Genomic DNA, 23460 nt, shown 5'->3' with positions numbered 1-23460 from the left:
ATGGGTATAGCCAGAGGAGGGCTGGTTATAGGATAAGTGGTATCTGCATCAGTATAATAAAACCCAGCACTATATAATGACACAGTAGTGACACTGGCACATGGGTATAGCCAGACAAGGGTTGGTTATAGGATCAGTGGTCTCTGCATCAGTATAATAACGCCCAGCACTATATAATGACACAGTAGTGACACTGGCACATGGGTATAGCCAGACAAGAGCTGGTTATAGGATCAGTGGTATCTGCATCAGTATAATAACACCCAGCTCTATATAATGACACAGTAGTGACACTGGCACATGGGTATAGCCAGAGGAGGGCTGGTTATAGGATCAGTGGTATCTGCATCAGTATAATAACATCCAGCACTATATAATGACACAGTAGTGACACTGGCACATGGGTATAGCCAGAGGAGGGCTGGTTATAGGGTCAGTGGTATCTGCATCAGTATAATAACACCCAGCACTATATAATGACACAGTAGTGACACTGGCACATGGGTATAGCCAGAGGAGGGCTGGTTATAGGATCAGTGGTATCTGCCTCAGTATAATAACACCCAGCGCTATATAATGACACAGTAGTGACACTGGCACATGGGTATAGCCAGAGGAGGGCTGGTTATAGGATCAGTAGTATCTGCATCAGTATAATAACACCCAGCACTATATAATGACACAGTAGTGACACTGGCACATGGGTATAGCCAGACAAGGGCTGGTTATAGAATCAGTGGTATCTGCATCAGTATAATAACACCCAGCGCTATATAATGACACAGTAGTGACACTGGCACATGCGTATAGCCAGACAAGGGCTGGTTATAGGATTAGTGGTATCTGCATCAGTATAATAACACCCAGCACTATATAATGACACAGTAGTGCCACTGGCACATGGGTATAGCCAGAGGAGGGCTGGTTATAGGGTCAGTGGTATCTGCATCAGTATAATAACACCCAGCTCTATATAATGACACAGTAGTGACACTGGCACATGGGTATAGCCAGAGGAGGGCTGGTTATAGGATCAGTGGTATCTGCATCAGTATAATAACACCCAGCACTATATAATGACACAGTAGTGACACTGGCACATGGGTATAACCAGATGAGGGCTGGTTATAGGATCAGTGGTATCTGCATCAGTATAATAACACCCAGCGCTATATAATGACACACTAGTGACACTGGCTCATGTGTATAGCTAGACAAGGGCTTGTTATAGGATCAGTGATATCTGCATCAGTATAATAACACCCAGCACTATATAATGACGCAGTAGTGACACTGGCTCATGGGTATAGTCAGAGGAGGACTGATTATAGGGTCAGTGGTATCTGCATCAGTATAATAACACCCAGCACTATATAATGACACAGTAGTAACATTGGCACATGGGTATAGCCAGAGGAGGGCTGATTATACAGGGAGTGCAGAATTATTAGGCAAATGAGTATTTTGACCACATCATCCTCTTTATGCATGTTGTCTTACTCCAAGCTGTATAGGCTCGAAAGCCTACTACCAATTAAGCATATTAGGTGATGTGCATCTCTGTAATGAGAAGGGGTGTGGTCTAATGACATCAACACCCTATATCAGGTGTGCATAATTATTAGGCAACTTCCTTTCCTTTGGCAAAATGGGTCAAAAGAAGGACTTGACAGGCTCAGAAAAGTCAAAAATAGTGAGATATCTTGCAGAGGGATGCAGCACTCTCAAAATGGCAAAGCTTCTGAAGCGTGATCATTGAACAATCAAGCGTTTCATTCAAAATAGTCAACAGGGTCGCAAGAAGCGTGTGGAAAAACCAAGGCGCAAAATAACTGCCCATGAACTGAGAAAAGTCAAGCGTGCAGCTGCCAAGATGCCACTTGCCACCAGTTTGGCCATATTTCAGAGCTGCAACATCACTGGAGTGCCCAAAAGCACAAGGTGTGCAATACTCAGAGACATGGCCAAGGTAAGAAAGCTGAAAGACGACCACCACTGAACAAGACACACAAGCTGAAACGTCAAGACTGGGCCAAGAAATATCTCAAGACTGATTTTTCTAAGGTTTTATGGACTGATGAAATGAGAGTGAGTCTTGATGGGCCTGATGGATGGGCCCGTGGCTGGATTGGTAAAGGGCAGAGAGCTCCAGTCAAACTCAGACGCCAGCAAGGTGGAGGTGGAGTACTGGTTTGGGCTGGTATCATCAAAGATGAGCTTGTGGGCCCTTTTCGGGTTGAGGATGGAGTCAAGCTCAACTCCCAGTCCTACTGCCAGTTTCTGGAAGACACCTTCTTCAAGCAGTGGTACAGGAAGAAGTCTGCATCCTTCAAGAAAAACATGATTTTCATGCAGGACAATGCTCCATCACACGCGTCCAAGTACTCCACAGCGTGGCTGGCAAGAAAGGGTATAAAAGAAGAAAATCTAATGACACCTGATCTGAACCCCATTGAGAACCTGTGGTCCATCATCAAATGTGAGATTTACAAGGAGGGAAAACAGTACACCTCTCTGAACAGTGTCTGGGAGGCTGTGGTTGCTGCTGCACGCAATGTTGATGGTGAACAGATCAAAACACTGACAGAATCCATGGATGGCAGGCTTTTGAGTGTCCTTGCAAAGAAAGGTGGCTATATTGGTCACTGATTTGTTTTTGTTTTGTTTTTGAATGTCAGAAATGTATATTTGTGAATGTTGAGATGTTATATTGGTTTCACTGGTAAAAATAAATAATTGAAATGGGTATATATTTGTTTTTTTGTTAAGTTGCCTAATAATTATGCACAGTAATAGTCACCTGCACACACAGATATCCCCCTAAAATAGCTATAACTAAAAACAAACTAAAAACTACTTCCAAAACTATTCAGCTTTGATATTAATGAGTTTTTTGGGTTCATTGAGAACATGGTTGTTGTTCAATAATAAAATTGATCCTCAAAAATACAACTTGCCTAATAATTCTGCACTCCCTGTAGGGTCAGTGGTATCTGCATCAGTATAATAACATCCAGCGCTATATAATGACACAGTAGTGACACTGGCACATGGGTATAGCCAGAGGAGGGCTGGTTATAGGATCAGTGGTACCTACATCAGTATAATAACACCCAGCACTATATAATGACACAGTAGTGACACTGGCACATGGGTATAGCCAGAGGAGGGCTGGTTATAGGGTCAGTGGTATCTGCATCAGTATAATAACACCCAGCTCTATATAATGACACAGTAGTGACACTGGCACATGGGTATAGCCAGACAAGGGCTGGTTATAGGATCAGTGGTATCTGCATCAGTATAATAACGCCCAGCACTATATAATGACACAATAGTGACACTGGCACATGGGTATAGCCAGAGGAGGGCTGGTTATAGGATCAGTGGTATCTGCATCAGTATAATAACACCCAGCACTATATAATGACACAGTAGTGACACTGGCACATGGGTATAGCCAGAGGAGGGCTGGTTATAGGGTCAGTGGTATCTGCATCAGTATAATAACACCCAGCTCTATATAATGACACAGTAGTGACACTGGCACATGGGTATAGCCAGAGGAGGGCTGGTTATAGGATCAGTGGTAACTGCATCAGTATAATAACACCCAGCTCTATATAATGACACAGTAGTGACACTGGCACATGGGTATATCCAGAGGAGGGCTGGTTATAGGGTCAGTGGTATCTGCATCAGTATAATAACACCCAGCACTATATAATGACACAGTAGTGACACTGGCACATGGGTATAGCCAGAGGAGGGCTGGTTATAGGATCAGTGGTATCTGGATCAGTATAATAACACCCAGCACTATATAATGATACAGTAGTGACACTGGCACATGGGTATATCCAGAGGAGGGCTGGTTATAGGGTCAGTGGTATCTGCATCAGTATAATAACACCCAGCACTATATAATGACACAGTAGTGACACTGGCACATGGGTATAGCCAGAGGAGGGCTGGTTATAGGATCAGTTGTATCTGGATCAGTATAATAACACCCAGCACTATATAATGACACATTAGTGACACTGGCACATGGGTATAGCTAGAGGAGGGCTGGTTATAGGATCAGTGGTATCTGCATCTGTATAATAACACCCAGCACTATATAATGACACAGTAGTGACACTGGCACATGGGTATAGCCAGACAAGGGTTGGTTATAGGGTCAGTGGTATCTGCATCAGTATAATATCACCCAGCACTATATAATGACACAGTAGTGACACTGGCACATGCCGTATAGCCAGAGGAGGGCTGGTTATAGGATCAGTGGTATCTGCATCAGTATAATAACACCCAGCACTATATGATGACACAGTAGTAACATTGGCACATGGGTATAGCCAGACAAGGGCTGGTTATAGGATCAGTGGTATCTGCATCAGTATAATAACACCCAGCACTATATAATGACACAGTAGTGACACTGGCACATGCGTATAGCCAGACAAGGGCTGGTTATAGGATCAGTGGTATCTGCATCAGTATAATAACACCCAGCACTATATAATGACACAGTAGTGACACTGGCACATGCCGTATAGCCAGAGGAGGGCTGGTTATAGGATCAGTGGTATCTGCATCAGTATAATAACACCCAGCACTATATAATGACACAGTAGTAACATTGGCACATGGGTATAGCCAGAGGAGGGCTGGTTATAGGATCAGTGGTATCTGCATCAGTATAATAACACCCAGCACTATATAATGACACAGTAGTGACACTGGCACATGGGTATAGCCAGAGGAGGGCTGGTTATAGGATCAGTGGTATCTGAATCAGTATAATAACACCCAGCACTATATAATGACACAGTAGTGACACTGGCACATGGGTATAGCCAGAGGAGGGCTGGTTATAGGGTCAGTGGTATCTGCATCAGTATAATAACACCCAGCACTATATAATGACACAGTAGTAACATTGGCACATGGGTATAGCCAGACAAGGGCTGGTTATAGGATCAGTGGTATCTGCATCAGTATAATAAAATTCAGCACTATAAAATAATAGTTTTAATTGTAAATGTACCTTGGTGTCCTTCACTAAAGGTCTTTACTTTAGAAAATGTCCGCCACAGCCTTGGCTCGTGCCTATCCCTGTACTAGTCTGTGATTGGCTGATGTCTGTTATATGATACAGGGGGTGGAACAATGGGAGAAAAAATAATTTTGTCAGAAAAAAATCTACTGCTTATTTTAGATTCAGAGTAGGTGTTAAATCATTGTCTTTCTATAATGCACTGACCCTATGCAAATCCTGCAGGTTTGATAATATTTCCTGACAATATTTCAGAGCTTTTTACAAGGTGAGTCTTCTTGTTAATTTCCCTGTGTCTGCCCTTATTCTCCACCATATAAATGTTACAGGAACTTCCCAGACAAGAAGATATAAGCAAATACATTTATTATATTCCTTCCTTCCTATATTTCTGGCTAATTAAAGGTTAAAGTAAATATCAGATACAAATACAGCAGGTGGTACAGGCTGTTATACTTTCTTATCACATATACACCAATTACTACAGTGAATATTCTTTTACATGCTATAGTGAAAATAGGTTCATTGTGTAAAGTAGTCCTGTTTAACAAAACATACATTTTGGGACATGACATTACTGCAGTAAAGATGTAGTTATCGCTAAACACAGCCTGGTAGTAAAAAACATTTATAGGGAGGATGGGAATTGGGTTTAAATCATGCTGTAATTCTAGAAATTACTAGAAAGTGACTATAACTAAATACATCAATATTGTGTATATACATCAGCTATATTGTGTGTATACATCAGCCATATTGTGTATATACATCAGCTATATTGTGTATATACATCAGCTATATTGTGTATATACATCAGCTATATTGTGTATATACATCAGCTATATTGTGTATATACATCAGCCATATTGTGTATACACATCAGCTATATTGTGTATATACATCAGCCATATTGTGTATATACATCAGCCATATTGTGTATATACATCAGCTATATTGTGTATATACATCAGCTATATTGTGTATATACATCAGCCATATTGTGTATATACATCAGCTATATTGTGTATATACATCAGTCATATTGTGTATATACATCAGCTATATTGTGTATATACATCAGCTATATTGTGTGTATACATCAGCCATATTGTGTATATACATCAGCTATATTGTGTATATACATCAGTCATATTGTGTATATACATCAGCTATATTGTGTATATACATCAGCTATATTGTGTGTATACATCAGCCATATTGTGTATATACATCAGCTATATTGTGTATATACATCAGCTATATTGTGTATATACATCAGCCATATTGTGTATATACATCAGCTATATTGTGTGTATACATCAGCCATATTGTGTATATACATCAGCTATATTGTGTATACATCAGTCATATTGTGTATATACATCAGCTATATTGTGTGTATACATCAGCCATATTGTGTATATACATCAGCTATATTGTGTATATACATCAGCTATATTGTGTGTATACATCAGCCATATTGTGTATATACATCAGCCATATTGTGTATATACATCAGCTATATTGTGTATATACATCAGCCATATTGTGTATATACATCAGCTATATTGTGTGTATACATCAGCCATATTGTGTATATACATCAGCTATATTGTGTGTATACATCAGCCATATTGTGTATATACATCAGCTATATTGTGTGTATACATCAGCCATATTGTGTATATACATCAGCTATATTGTGTATATGTCAGCTATATTGTGTATATACATCAGCAATATTGTGTATATACATCAGCTATATTGTGTATATACATAAGCCATATTGTGTGTATACATCAGCCATATTGTGTATATACATCAGCTATATTGTGTATATACATCAGCTATATTGTGTATATACATCAGCCATATTGTGTATATACATCAGCTATATTGTGTATATACATCAGCCATATTGTGTATATACATCAGCTATATTGTGTGTATACATCAGCCATATTGTGTATATACATTAGCTATATTGTGTATATACATCAGCCATATTGTGTATATACATCAGCTATATTGTGTATATACATCAGCTATATTGTGTGTATACATCAGCCATATTGTGTATATACATCAGCTATTTTGTGTGTATACATCAGCCATATTGTGTATATACATCAGCCATATTGTGTTTATACATCAGCCATATTATTATTATTATTCTTTATTAATAAAGCACCAACATGGGAACTTACAATCTAGATGGGTGGGAGGATGGGAAACAGGAGGTGGGGACTGCAAAGGTGAGAATGATATTAGTGAGGAGATAGATGAGGTTAACTTGTTGGGTAAGTGAATTTAGTTTGTTAATAAATCGGGTGATGAGCTTCCCTGAACAAAAAAGTCTTTAGGTAACGTTTAAAGGAGTGGTGGTTAGGGGAAAGTCTGACAGCTCAAGGAAGTGCGTTCCAGAGGGTTGGTGCGGCACAAGAGAAGTCCTGTAGTCTAGCATGAGAGGAGGTGATGGTAGAGGATGCAAGAAGCAGGTCATTGTTGGATCTTAGGGGGCGAGTGGGGGTATATTTGTTGATGAGTGAGGACACGTAGGGGTGGGCAGCATTGGTGAGGGCTTTGTAGGTCAGGGTGAGAATTTTGAATTTAATTCTGCTGTGTATGGGGAGCTAGTGAAGGGACTCACAGAGAGGTGCAGCAGAAACAGAGCGTCGAGAGAGGTGGATTAGCCTTGCAGATGCATTTAGGATGGATTGAACGGGAGAGAGGCGGGAGAGAGGGAGGCAAGATAGTAAGTCATTACAGTAGTCAAGTCGGGAAATTACCAGGGAGTGGATTAGCTGTTTAGTAGTTTCAGCACTCAGAAACGGACACATTTTGGAGATATTGCGTAGGTGGTTTGCGGCAGGATAAAGAGAGCAATTGGATGTGGGGAATGAAGGACAGATTTGAGTCAAGTGTGACTCTGAGGCAGCGGACTTGGGGTGATGGGGAGATAGTGGTGCCACCAACAGTGATGGAAAAATTTGAAACTGGAGTAGAGTTAGAGGGGGGGGGGGGGTTAGAAGCAGTTCAGTTTTGGACATGTTTATTTTTAGGTGGTGAGAGGCCATCCAGTAGGAAATGCCAGATAATCAGTAACTGATGTGAGAATTGACAGAAGGAGAGAGCTGGGTATCATCAGCATAAAGGTGGTAGTTTAAGCCATAGCTGTTGATAAGTTTACCCAGTGAAGAAGTTTAAATAGAGAAGAGTAGAGGACCCAGGACAGAGCCTTGAGGTACTCCAACAGACAGAGGCAATAGAGAGGAGGAGTCACCAGCAAAAGAGACAGAGAATGATCTGTTCTATAGATAAGAGTGAATCCAGGAGAGGGCAGTGTCACAGAGCCCAAGAGAGCTGAGAGTCCGTAGGAGAAGGGGATGGTCAACAGTGTCAAAGGCAGCAGAGAGGTCAAGTAAGATGAGTATAGAGTAGTAGCCTTTGTTTTTAGCAGAAAGGAGGTTGTTAGTAACTATGGTGCTGGCAGTCTCAGTTGAGTGTGGGGGACGGAAGCCAGATTGTAGGGGGTCGAGCAATGAGTTGGAGGACAAGAAGTAGGTTAGGTGAACAAAAGCTATTTTTTCAAGGATTTTTGAAGCTAGCGGGAGCAGTGATATGGGGCGGTAGTTTGCAGGAGAGTTAGGGTCAAGGGAGGGTTTTTTGAGGATGTAGGTGACCTTTGCATGTTTGAAGGAGGCAGGGAATGAGCTAGTAGAAAGGGATAGGTTGAATATATGAGTAAGACCTGGAGTGAGGGTGGGAGACAGAGAAGGTATTAGATGTGAAGGAATAGGGTTGAGTGGGCAGGTAGTGAGGTGTGAGGAAGACAATAGGGAAGCCACTTCACTCTCAGTGGTTGGGTGGAAGGTGCAGAGAGCGGCAGACTGGGAGTGAAGTTGGGAGATTGCAGGCTTGTGTTTGGATGTTTCTTCGGATGGTTTTTTTATTGAACACTCCCAGTCACCATATTGTGTGTATACATCAGCCATATTGTGCATATACATCAGTTATATTGTGTGTATACTAATGAAAAGTAAGAGAAGTGTGGCGCTAAACTACAGACTCACTGCCCCTTCCAAATATCTCCATACCAAAGATAAAAGCAATTAATCAAACAAATGGCTATATCACAAGTTTTGTCAGTAACGCTCCTTTTTTCTTACCGCTCCCTTTAAACAACGCTGGTATTACGAGTTTTCTGAAAGCAGGCGTTAGCCTCAGAAAAGTGAGCGTTGAGCAAAATTTAGCTCCACATCTCACCTCGATACCAGCGCTGCTTACAGTAGTGGTAAGCTGGCAAAACGTGTTCGTGCACGATTTCCCCATAGGAAACAATGGGGCTGAGCTGGCTGAAAAAAAAACCTAACACCTGCAAAAAAGCAGCGTTCAGCTCCTAACGCAGCCCCATTGTTTCCTATGGGAAAATAAAAAATATGTCTACACCTAGCACCCTAACATGAACCCAGAGTCTAAACACCCCTATTCTTACACTTATTAACCCCTAATCTGCCACCCCCGACATCATCGCCACCTGCATTATACTATTAACCCCTAATCTGCCGCTCCGGACACCGCCGCCACCTACATTATACTTATAAACCCCTAATCTGCTGCCCCCAACATCGCTGACACCTACATTATAGTTATTAACCCCTAATCTGCACCCCCCAACATCGCTGACACCTACATTATAGTTATTAACCCCTAATCTGCACCCCCCAACATCGCCGCAACTATATTCAATTTATTAACCCCTAATCTGCCACCGCCAACGTCTCCACCACTATAATAAAGTTATTAACCCCTAAACCTAAGTCTAACCCTAACCCCCCTAACTTAAATATAATTTAAATTAAACAAAATAAATTTTACATAATTAAATAAATCAATCCTATTTAAAACTAAATACTTACTGATAAAATAAACCCTAAGCTAGCTACAATATAACTAATAGTTACATTGTAGCTATTTTAGGATTTATTTTTATTTTACAGGCAACTTTGTATTTATTTTTACTAGGTAGAATAGCTATTAAATAGTTATTAACTATTTACTAACTACCTAGCTAAAAGAAATTCAAAATTACCTGTAAAATAAACCCTAACCTAAATTACAATTATACCTAACACTACACTATCATTAAACTAATTACCTAAACTACCTACAATTAATTACAATTAAATTAAATAAACTAAATTACGAAAAAAAACCCCACTAAATTAAAGAAAATAAAAAAAGAATTACAAGAACTAATTACACCTAATCTAATCCCCCCAATAAAATAAAAAAGCCCCCCAAAATAAAAAGAATCCCTTCCCTATACTAAATTACAAATAGCCCTTAAAAGGGCCTTTTGCGGGGCATTGCCCCAAAGTAATCAGCTCTTTTACCTGTAAAAGTAAAATACAATACCCCCCCAACATTATAACCCACCACCCACACACCCCTACCCTAAAACCCACCCAATCCCCCCTTAAAAAAACCTAACACTAACCCCCTTAAGATCACCCTACCTTGAGCCGTCTTCACCCAGCCGGCCACAAGTGGTCCTCCATATGGCAGAAGTCTTCATCCAATCGGGGCAGAAGAGGTTCTCAAGACGGCAGAAGGCTTCATCCAGGCGGCATCTTCTATCTTCATCCATCCGGAGCGGGTCCATCTTCAATCCAGCCGATGCGGAGCATCCTCTTCAAACGAAGAATAAAGGTTCCTTTAAATTACGTCATCCAAGATGGCGTCTCTTGAATTCCAATTGGCTGCTAGAATCCTATGAGCCAATCGGAATTAAGGTAGGGAAAATCCTATTGGCTGATGCTATCAGCCAATAGGATTGACCTCGCATTCTACTGGCTGATTGGAACAGCCAATAGAATGCAAGGTCAATCCTATTGGCTGATTGGATCAGACTATATTATTCACCTTTATCATTTAGGCAGCCTCAAAGAGATAATTCATCTGTTTTTATATAAATGCTGGAAGTCTTTTATTAGAAATGTTTTTTTTTTTTTTTTTTTGCCTTAACAGCTAATAGATTGAATTCTATACATCTGCAAATAGTTATTGCTGTTGTTTTTATGCTATAAGGAGTTTTACTTTATATAGAAACTAGTTCTAAAGCCCGTTCACACGGGCCATTTTTTGCAGTACAGCGGTCCCACCCCTTGTTCTCTCCCTCCCCCTCTATTTTGCTCTCTCTCTCTCCCCCCCTCTCTTTTGCTCTCTCCGCCCTCTTTTGTGCGCTCTCCCCCTCTCTTTTGCGCACTCTCTCGCTCCACCTCTCTTTTGCTCTCTCTACCCCCCTCTCTTTTGCTCTTTCCACTCTCTTTTTTGCTCCCTCTCTCCCCCCTCTATTTTGCTTTCTTTCCCCCCTCTCTTTTGCTCTTTTCTCCCCCCTCTCTTTTGCTTTCTCTCCCCCCTCTCTTTTGCTCTCTCCCCCCTCTCTTTTGTGCTCTCTCTCTCCCCCTCTCTTTTGCTCTCTCTTCCCCCTCTCTTTTGCGCTCTTTCCCCCCTCTCTTTTGCGCTCCCTCTCTCCCCTCTCACTTTTGTGCTCTCTCCCCCCTCTCTTTTGCGCTCTCTCTCTCCCCTTCTCTTTTGCGCTCTCTCTCTCCCCCTCTCTTTTGCGCTCTCTCTCTCCCCTCTCTCTTTTGCACTCTCTCTCTACCCTTCTCTTTTGCACTCTCTCTCTCCCCCCTCTCTTTTGCACTCTCTCTCTCCCCCTCTCTTTTGCGCTCTCTCCCCCTCTCTTTGCAATCTCTCTCCACTCTCTTTTGCGCTCTCTCCCCCTCTCTTTTACGCTCTCTCTCTTCCCCCTTTCTTTTGCTCTGTCTCTCTCCCCATCCCTCTCTTTTGCTCTTTCTCCCCCTCTCTTTTGCGCTCTCTCTCTACCACCTCACTTTTGCGCTCTCTCTCCCCCCTCTCTTTTGCACGCTCTCTCTCTCTCCCCCCTCTCTTTTGTGCTCTCTCTCTCCCCCTCTCTTTTGCTCTCTCCCCCCTCTCTTTAGCACTCTCTCTCTCCCCCTCTCTCTCTCCCCCTTTATTTTGCACTCTATCTCCCCCCTCTCTTTTGCGCTCTCTCTCCCCCCTCTCTTTTGCGCTCTTCTCTCCCCCCTCTCTTTTGCACTGTCTCCCACCTCTCTTTTGCTCTCTCTCTCCATCCCTCTCTTTTGCTCTCTCTCCCCCTCTCTTTTGCTCTCTCTCTTTCCCTCTCTTATTTTCTCTCTCCCCCTATCCTTTGCTCTCTCTCTCTCTCTTCACTCTATTTTGCTCATTGCCATCTCTTTTGCTCTTTCCAATCTCCTCTATTTTGCTCTCTCTCCCTCCTCTCTTGCTCTTTCCCATCTACTTTTTTCTCTCCCCCTCTCTATCTCTCTCCCCTTCTATTTCTATCTTTCTCCCCTCTATCCCTCTCGTGCGCGTGGCCGGCCACGCCCCAACACCCAACCACGCCCCAACATGCCTGATCACGCCCCCAACACGCCCACTTTCGCCAGCACCGACTTTTCAGGTAGGGACTCTAAGGCCAGGTGTGTTTGTCCTACTGCGCATGACAGCTTCGGACAAACACACTTGGGGGCATATGTATCAAGCTCCGTATGGAGCTCGATGCCCCGTGTTTCTGGCGAGCCTGCAGGCTCGCCAGAAACAGCAGTTATGAAGCAGCGGTCACAAAGACCGCTGCTCCATAACCTGTCCGCCTTCTCTGAGCAGGCAGACAGACATCGCCGCAAATCAACCTGATCAAGAACGATCGGGCTGATTGACACCCCCTGCTGGCGGCCGCGAGTCAGCTCACAAGAGCTGCTGGTGCAATGCTGAATACGGCGAGCGTATTGCTGGCCGTATTCAGCGAAGTCTGGCAGACCTGATCCGCACTGTCGGATCAGGTCCACCAGACTTTGATAACTTGGGGCCTTGGCCTTTTATTATATGGGATATATTTCTTACATCTGTTTTTTATAGTTTACTTTTGTTTTATTTTAATTTAATTGTAATTGTAAGTTATCATTTTGAGTGAAAGTGTTTAATTACTTGACTGGTTTGACTCCGCTTTTAGCGCCCATCCCCACTTTGTTTGATATTGTGTATATACATCAGCTATATTATGTGTTTACATCAGCTATATTGTGTGTACACATCAGTTATATTGTGTATATACATCAGCTATATTGTGTGTATTCATCAGCCATATTGTGTGTATACATCAGCTATATTGTGTGCATACATCAGTTATATTGTGTATATACATCAGCTATATTGTGTGTATACATCAGCTATATTGTGTGTATACATCAGCTATATTGTGTATATACATCAGTTATATTGTGTGTATACATCAGCTATATTGTGTGTATACATCAGCTATATTGTGTGTATACATCAGTTATATTGTGTGTATACATCAGCTATATTGTGTGTATACATCAGCTATATTGTGTGTATACATCAGTTATATTGTGTGTATATACATCAGCTATATTGTGTGTATACATCAGCTATATTGTGTATATACATCAGTTATATTGTGTGTATACATCAGCTATATTGTGTGTATACATCAGCTATATTGTGTGTATACATCAGTTATATTGTGTGTATACATCAGTTATATTGTGTGTATACATCAGCTATATTGTGTGTATACATCAGTTATATTGTGTGTATACATCAGTTATATTGTGTGTATACATCAGCTATATTGTGTGTATACATCAGTTATATTGTGTGTATACATCAGCTATATTGTGTGTATACATCAGCTATATTGTGTGTATACATCAGTTATATTGTGTGTATACATCAGTTATATTGTGTGTATACATCAGCCATATTGTGTATATTCATCAGCCATATTGTGTGTATACATCAGCTATATTGTGTGTATACATCAGTTATATTGTGTGTATACGTCAGCCATATTGTGTGTATACATAAACCATATTGTGTGTATACATCAGCCATATTGTGTGTATACATCAGCCATATTGTGTGTATACATCAGCCATATTGTGTGTATACATCAACTATATTGTGTGTATACGTCAGCTATATTGTGTATACCAGTGATTTTTAACCTTTTTTTTGCCGTGGCACACTTTTTTACATTAAAAAAATCCTGTGGCACACCACCATCCCAAAATTTAAAAAAAATCACACATTGTAGCCTAATACAGCATATATATATACACATACACACAAACACACACATACTGTATGTATTGTGCTGTTATGCCATGCCGCTTACAAACTACCCCTGCACTGGGAGTAAAAAACAAGCAAAGTTAAAAATATGTCACACTGTTGTCAGTCTGCCGTGGCACACCTGAGGATCTCTCAAGGCACACTAGTGTGCCACGGCACACTGGTTGAAAAACACTGGTGTATACGTCAGACAAATTGTGTACATACATCAACCATATTGTGTGTATACATCAGCTATATTGTGTGTATACATCAGCCATATTGTGTGTATACATCTGCCATATTGTCTGTATACATCAGCTATATTGTGTGTATACATCTGCCATATTGTGTGTATACATCAGCTATATTTTGTGTATACATTAGATATTTTGTGTGTATACATCAGCCATATTGTTTGTATACATCAGCTATATTGTGTATATACATCAGCTATATTGTGTGTATACATCAGCCATATTGTGTGTATACATCTGCCATATTGTGTGTATACATCAGCTATGTGAAAAGCACACTGGTCTAAAAGAGGCTGCTTCCGGGTGGTAAATCGCCATAGAACAAGCCACTGAGCTGTTGTTCGTTCCTGGTAGAGCGCTTCTCTCTTTTTATGCAAATTATTATTACCCTGGGGAAGTCTCCCTATGGGTGATGGGGGAAACCAGACGTGGACTCCTTGCCCAGTGTGCTTAGAGGAATGTGGCTGCACCTCACTGACGAGGCCCATAGGAGGCCGAAACGATCGTCTGGGGTTGTCATGTTCCTTGTTCAGAGGAGAATTGCCTGGTATTTCGGGGCTGGACTGACCTTACTTGGCGGGATCAGACTGATATACTTCAGGAAAGTTTTCTTCTGTGAAAAGCACACTGGTCTAAAAGAGGCTGCTTCCGGGTGGTAAATCGCCATAGAACAAGCCACTGAGCTGTTGTTCGTTCCTGGTAGAGCGCTTCTCTCTTTTTATACATCAGCTATATTGTGTGTATACATCAGCTATATTGTGTGTATACATCAGCCATATTGTGTGTATACATCAGCCATATTGTGTGTATACATCTGCCATATTGTGTGTATACATCAGCTATATTGTGTGTATACATCAGCTATATTGTGTATATACATCAGCTATATTGTGTGTATACATCAGCTATATTGTGTGTATACATCAGCCATATTGTGTGTATACATCAGCCATATTGTGTGTATACATCTGCCATATTGTGTGTATACATCAGCTATATTGTGTGTATACATCAGCTATATTGTGTATATACATCAGCTATATTGTGTGTATATATCAGCTATATTGTGTATATACATCAGCTATATTGTGTGTATACATCCGCTATATTGTGTGTATACATCTGCCATATTGTGTGTATACATCAGCTATATTGTGTGTATACTTCAGCTATATTATGTATATACATCAGCTATATTGTGTATATACACTGCTCAAAAAAATAAAGGGAACACTTAAACAACACAATGTATCTCCAAGTCAATCACACTTCTGTGAAATCAAACTGTCCACTTAAGCAACACTGAGTGACAATCAATTTCACATGCTGTTGTGCAAATGGGATAGACAACAGGTGGAAATTATAGGCAATTAGCAAGACACCCCCAATAAAGGAGTGGTTCTGCAGGTGGTGACCACAGACCACTTCTCAGTTCCTATGCTTTCTGGCTGATGTTATGGTCACTTTTGAATGCTGGTGGTGCTTGCACTCTAGTGGTAGCATGAGACGGAGTCTACAACCCACACAAGTGGCTCAGGTAGTGCAGCTCATCCAGGATGGCACATCAGTGCGAGCTGTGGCAAGAAGGATTGCTGTGTCTGTCAGCGTAGTGTCCAGAGCATGGAGGCGCTACCAGGAGACAGGCCAGTACATCAGGAGACGTGGAGGAGGCCGTAGGAGGGCAACAACCCAGCAGCAGGACCGCTACCTCCTCCTTTGTGCAAGGAGGAACAGGAGGAGCACTGCCAGAGCCCTGCAAAATGACCTCCAGCAGGCCACAAATGTGCATGTGTCTGCTCAAACAGTCAGAAACAGACTCCATGAGGGTGGTATGAGGACCCAACGTCAACAGGTGGGGGTTGTGCTTACAGTCCAACACCGTGCAGGACGTTTGACATTTGCCAGAGAACACCAAGATTGGCAAATTCGCCACTGGCGCCCTGTGCTCTTCACAGATGAAAATAGGGGCACACTGAGCACATTTGACAGACGTGACAGTCTGGAGACGCCGTGGAGAACGTTCTGCTGCCTGCAACATCCTCCAGCATGGCCAGTTTGGCAGTGGGTCAGTAATGGTGTGGGGTGGCATTTCTTTGAGGGGCCAAACAGCCCTCCATGTGCTCTCCAGAGGTAGCCTGACTGCCATTAGGTATCGAGATGAGATCCTCAGACCCCTTGTGAGACCATATGCTGGTGCGGTTGGCCCTGGGTTCCTCCTAATGCAAGACAATGCTAGACCTCATGTGGCTGGAGTGTGTCAGCAGTTCCTGCAAGACGAAGGCATTGATGCTATGGACTGGCCCTCCCGTTCCCCAGACCTGAATCCAATTGAGCACATCTGGGACATCATGTCTCGCTCCATCCACCAACTTCACTTTGCACCACAGACTGTCCAGGAGTTGGTGGATGCTTTAGTCCAGGTCTGGGAGGAGATCCCTCAGGAGACCATCCGCCACCTCATCAGGAGCATGCACAGGCGTTGTAGGGAGGTCATACAGGCACTTGGAGGCCACACACACTACTGAGCCTCATTTTGACTTGTTTTAAGGACATTACATCAAAGTTGGATCTGCCTGTAGTGTGTTTTTCCACTTTAATTTTGAGTGTGACTCCAAATCCAGACCTCCATGGGTTGAAAATTTTGATTTCCATTTTTTAATTTTTGTGTGATTTTGTTGTCAGCACATTCAACTATGTAAAGAACAAAGTATTTAATTAGATTATTTTATTCATTCAGATCTAGGATGTGTTATTTTAGTGTTCCCTTTATTTTTTTGAGCAGTGTACATCAGCTATATTGTGTATATACATCAGATATATTGTGTGCATACATCTGTCATATTGTGTGTATACATCTGCCATATTGTGTGTATACATCAGCTATATTGTGTGTATACATCAGCTATATTGTGTATATACATCTGCCATATTGTGTGTATACATCAGCCATATTGTGTGTATACATCAGCTATATTGTGTGCATACATCAGGTAAATTGTGTATATGCATCAGCTATATTGTGTATATGTCAGCTATATTGTGCGTATACATCAGCTATATTGTGTGTATACATCAGGCAAATTGTGTGTATACATCAGCCATATTGTGTATATACATCAGCTATATTGTGTGTATACATCAGCCATATTGTGTATATACATCAGCTATATTGTGTATATGTCAGCTATATTGTGCATATACATCAGCTATATTGTGTATAAATCAGTCATATTGTGTGTTTACATCAGTCATATTGTGTGTTTACATCAGCCATATTGTATATATACACCAGCCATATTGTGTATATACATCAGCCATATTGTGTATATATCGGCCATATTGTCTATATACAGTACATCAGCCATATTGTGTATATACACCAGCCATATTGTGTATATACACCAGCCATATTATGTATATACATCAGCCATATTGTGTATATATCGGCCATATTGTCTATATACAGTACATCAGCCATATTGTGTATATACACCAGCCATATTGTGTGTAAACATCAGCTATATTGTGCATATACATCAGCTATATTGTGTATACATCAGTCATATTATGTGTTTACATCAGCTATATTGTTTATATACATCAGCCATATTGTATATATATTGGCCATATTGTCTATATACAGTACATCGGCCATATTGTGTATATACACCAGCTAAATTGTGTGTAAACATTAGCTATTATGTGCATATACATCAGCCATATTGTGTATATATCGGCCATATTGTCTATATACAGTACATCAGCCATATTGTGTATATACACCAGCCATATTGTGTATATACACCAGCCATATTGTGTATATACATCAGCCATATTGTGTATATATCGGCCATATTGTCTATATACAGTACATCAGCCATATTGTGTATATACACCAGCCATATTGTGTGTAAACATCAGCTATATTGTGCATATACATCAGTCATATTATGTGTTTACATCAGCTATATTGTGTATATATCGGCCATATTGTGTATATACATCAGCTATATTGTGTATACATCAGTCATATTATGTGTTTACATCAGCTATATTGTGTATATACATCAGCTATATTGTGTATACATCAGCTATATTGTGTGTATACATCAGCTATATTGTGTATATACATCAGCTATATTGTGCATATACATCAGCTATATAGTGTATACATCAGTCATATTATGTGTTTACGTCAGCTATATTGTGAATATACATCAGCTATATTGTGTATACATCAGTCATATTATGTGTTTACATCAGCTATATTGTGTGTATACATCAGCTATATTGTGCATATACATCAGCTATATTGTGTATACATCAGTCATATTATGTGTTTACATCAGCTATATTGTGTATATACATCAGCTATATTGTGTATACATCAGTCATATTATGTGTATACATCAGCTATATTGTGCATATACATCAGCTATATTGTGTATACATCAGTCATATTATGTGTTTACATCAGCTATATTGTGTATATACATCAGCCATATTGTGTATGAGAGAGAGAGAGAGAGAGAGAGAGAGAGAGAGAGGTGTATTTTAATTATATTAAAGTTAGGGGGTGTTAGGTTTAGGGGTTATTAGTTTAATTTAGGTATTTACCGTGTGGGGACCGTGGTTTAGAAGTTAATATGCTTATTTAGTTTTGGCGATGTGGGAGGTGGCAGTTTAGAGGTTAATTTGTTTATTTATTGTTGGCGATGTGGGGGGACGGCAGTTTAGAGGTTAATATGTTTATTTAGTTTTGGCGATGTGGGGGGTGGCAGTTTAGAGGTTAATTGGTTTATTGTTGGCGATGTGGGGGGCGGCAGTTTAGAGGTTAATAGGTTTATTTAGTGTTGGCGATGTGGGGGGGTGGCGGTTTAGAGGTTAATAGGTTTATTTAGTGTTGGCAATGTGGGGGGGCACTATTGCAAAACTGCTGCTATAGTGCACGCTCCTGAGCCTCTATGAACCTCCCTAGATTTTATCTTCAACAAAGGATACCAAGAGAATAAAGCAAATAGGAGTAAAATATAAAGTTGTTTAAAATTGTATTCTCTATCTGAATAGTTGAAGTTTAATTTTAACTTTAATGTCGCATTAAATTATTAGTTAAAGGGAAAATAAACACTTTCAGCTTGCAAAATAAAATGTATATTTTTTTACAGTAAAGCAATTTTATAATAGATGTTTATTATTTACTGTATGTTGTCCATTTTTCCTGTAATTTAACTCTCAAAATTCTAAACATTGGAGGTGCATGCTACAGACCTAACAGGTCTAACCCTGCTACATATATATCACTAATTGGCCTCAGGCAATCAGATAAAGAACTGCAATTCAACGTTTATAATAAATCCAGATTGGCTCCTCTAAATAAGACAAGTTTTAGGTGAAGCTTAACTACTCAGAATCAAAGAGAATAAGGGCCTACATTACATATGCAGCGCCGCCCGCAAAAGCCGGCAACGCCGGGTTTTGCGCGTTTTTGGTATCCTATATACAGCGCTGCATATTAATGCGGCACGTATATTTCACCCGTCGCCCGCAATTTTTACTCCCATAAGCTAACATGGGACCGCGTCGTAAATCGGTATCCAATATCCAGCACAAGGCCTTACGTGGCGAAAATTGAGAAATCTTACTCCATTTTTACCTTGCCATAAAAGGCAGCCGTAGCAAGCCTTGCGCTGAGTACGGAGCACCGTAACTCCCGAAAATGCCTTGAAAAATATACTAACACCTAACGCATGCGCAATGTCTATCTATCTGTCAACCGCAATCCCCCACCGCAATAACTAATAAACTGTATTAACCCCTAAACCGCCATAGCCCACACTGCAATAAACCTATTCTAGTATTAACCCCTAAACCGCGATAGCCCACATAGCCTATTAAATCTATTAACCCCTAATCTGCCACCGCCACTATAATAAAGTTATTAACCCCTAAACCTAAGTCTAACCCTAACCCTAACACCCCCCTAACTTAAATATTATTTAAATAAATCTAAATAATATTACTATTATTAACTAAAGCATTCCTGTTTAAAACGAAATACTTACCTATAAAATAAACCCTAAGATAGCTACAATATAATTAATAATTACATTGTAGCTATTTTAGGATTTATTTTTATTTTACAGGCAACTTTGTATTTATTTTAACTAGGTACAATAGCTATTAAATAGTTAATAACTATTTAATAGCTACCTATTTAAAATAATTACAAATTTACCTGTAAAATAAAACCTAACCTAAGTTACAATTACACCTAACACTACACTATCATTAAATTAATTAAATTAATTAACTACAATTACCTAAAATTAAATACAATTAAATAAAATAAACTATAGTACAAAAAAACCCCCACTAAATTACAGAAAATAAAAAAATACAAGAAGTTTAAAGGGACACTGTAACCAAAATATTTCTTTCGCGATTCAGATTGAGCATGAAATTTTAAGTAACTTTCTAATTTACTCCTATTTTCAATTTTTCTTCTTTCTCTTGCTATCATTATTTGAAAAAGAAGGCATCTAAGCTTTTTTTTGGTTTCAGTACTCTGGACAGCACTTTTTTATTGGTGGATGAATTTATCCACCAATCAGCAAGGACAACCCAGGTTGTTCACCAAAAATGGGCCGGCATCTAAACTTACATTCTTGCATTTCAAATAAAGATACCAAGAGAATGAAGAAAATTTAATAATAGGAGTAAATTAGAAAGTTGCTTAAAATTTCATGCTCAATCTGTATTACGAAAGACATTTTTTGGTTACAGTGTCCCTTTAAACTAATTACACCTAATCTAAGCCTCCTAATAAAATAAAATAAAAAAGCCCCCCAAAATAATAAAATTCCCTACCCTATACTAAATTAAAGGGCTTTTTGTGGGGCATTGCCCCAAAGTAATCAACTCTTTTACCTGTAAAAAAAAATACAACCCCCCCAACATTAAAACCCACCACCCACACACCCAACCTTACTCTAAAACCACCCAATCCCCCCTTAAAAAAACCTAACACTACCCCCTTGAAGATCACCCTACCTTGAGCCGTTTTCACTAGTGATGTTGCGAATAGTTCGCCGGCGAATAGTTCCCGGCGAACATAGCATGTTCGCGTTTGCTGCGGCGGACGAACATATGCGATGTTCGATCCGCCCCCTATTCGTCATCATTGAGTAAACTTTGACCCTGTATCTCACAGTCTGCAGACACATTCCAGCCAATCAGCAGCAGACCCTCCCTCCCAGACCCTCCCAGCTCATGGACAGCAGCCATTTTAGATTAATTCGGAAGCTGCATTGTTAGTGAGAGGAGGGACAGTGTAGCTGCTGGTGATTTAATAGGGAAATTGATAGCTATTCAGTGTCCACTACAGTCCTGAAGGACTCATCTGATCTCTGCTGTAAGGACAGCACCCCAAAAGCCCTTTTTAGGGCTAGAACATCATTTTTTATTATTTTTTTCCTGTGTAATCTAATTGCAGTTGCCTGCCTGACAGGCCCACTTGCCCAGTGCCACCACTCATATCTGGTGTAACAGTAGTGTAAATTTAAAAAAACAACAACTTTTTTGACTGTGAAACATCAGTCTGCTAGTGTAATCTAATTGCAGTTCCCTGCCTGCCAGCGTGTGTGCCAGGCCCACTTGCCCAGTGCCACCACTCATATCTGGTGTAACAGTAGTATAAATCTTTTTTAAAAAAAACTTTTTTGACTGTGAAACATCAGTCTGCTAGTGTAATCTAATTGCAGTTGCCTGCCTGCCGGCGTGTGTGCCAGGCCCACTTGCCCAGTGCCACCACTCATATCTGGTGTAACAGTAGTGTAAATTTAAAAAAAAAACTTTTTTGACTGTGAAACATCAGTCTACTAGTGTAATCTAATTGCAGTTGCCTGCCTGCCTTCCTGCCAGCGTGTGTGCCAGGCCCACTTGCCCAGTGCCACCATTCATATCTGGTGTAACAGTAGTGTAAATTTAAAAAAAAAAACCTTTTTGACTTTAAAACATCAGTCTGCTAGTGAAATCTAATTGCAGTTGCCTGCCTGCCAGCGTGTGTACCAGGCCTACTTGCCCAGTGCCACCACTCATATCTGGCGTAACAGTAGTGTAAATTTAAAAAAAAAAAACTTTTTCGACTGTGAAACATCAGTCTGCTAGTGTAATCTAATTGCAGTTGCCTGCCAGCGTGTGTGCCAGGCTCAGAGCGTATACTGTGCCCACTTGCCCAGTGCCCCCACTCATATCTGGTGTAACAGTAGTGTAAATTTAAAAAACAAAAAACATTTTTGACTGTGAAACATCAGTCTGCTTGTATAATCTAATTGCAGTTGCCTGCCTGCCAGCATGTGTGCCAGGCTCACAGCGTATACTGTGCCCACTTGCCCAGTGCCACCACTCATATCTGGTGTAACAGTAGTGTAAATTTAAAAACAAAAAACTTTTTGGACTGTGAAACATCAGTCTGCTTTTTTGTGTCAGGCTCAAAGAGTATACTGTGCCCACTTGCCCAGTGCCACCACTCCTATCTTGTTTAATAGTAGTGTAAGTGTACATTTAAAACAAAAAAAAAAATTGGACTTTGAAACATCAGTCTGCTTTTTTGCTTCAGGCTCACAGCTTATACCGGGCCCACTTGCCCAGTGCCACCACTAATATCTTGTTTAATAGTAGTGTAAGTGTACATTTAAAAAAATAAAAACTTTTTGGACTGTGAAACATCAGTCTGCTAGTGTAATCTAATTGCAGTTGCCTGCCTGCCAGCGTGTGTGCCAGGCCCACTTGCCCAGTGCCACCACTCATATCTGGTGTAACAGTAGTGTAAATTTAAAAAAAAAAAACCTTTTTCGACTGTGAAACATCAGTCTGCTTGTATAATCTAATTGCAGTTGCCTGCCTGCCAGCATGTGTGCCAGGCTCACAGCGTATACTGTGCCCACTTGCCCAGTGCCA

This window comes from Bombina bombina, chromosome 2 (genome assembly GCF_027579735.1).
Source record: "Bombina bombina isolate aBomBom1 chromosome 2, aBomBom1.pri, whole genome shotgun sequence".
NCBI classification, from domain to species: Eukaryota; Metazoa; Chordata; class Amphibia; order Anura; family Bombinatoridae; genus Bombina; species Bombina bombina.
This window is presented reverse-complemented; position numbering follows the sequence as displayed.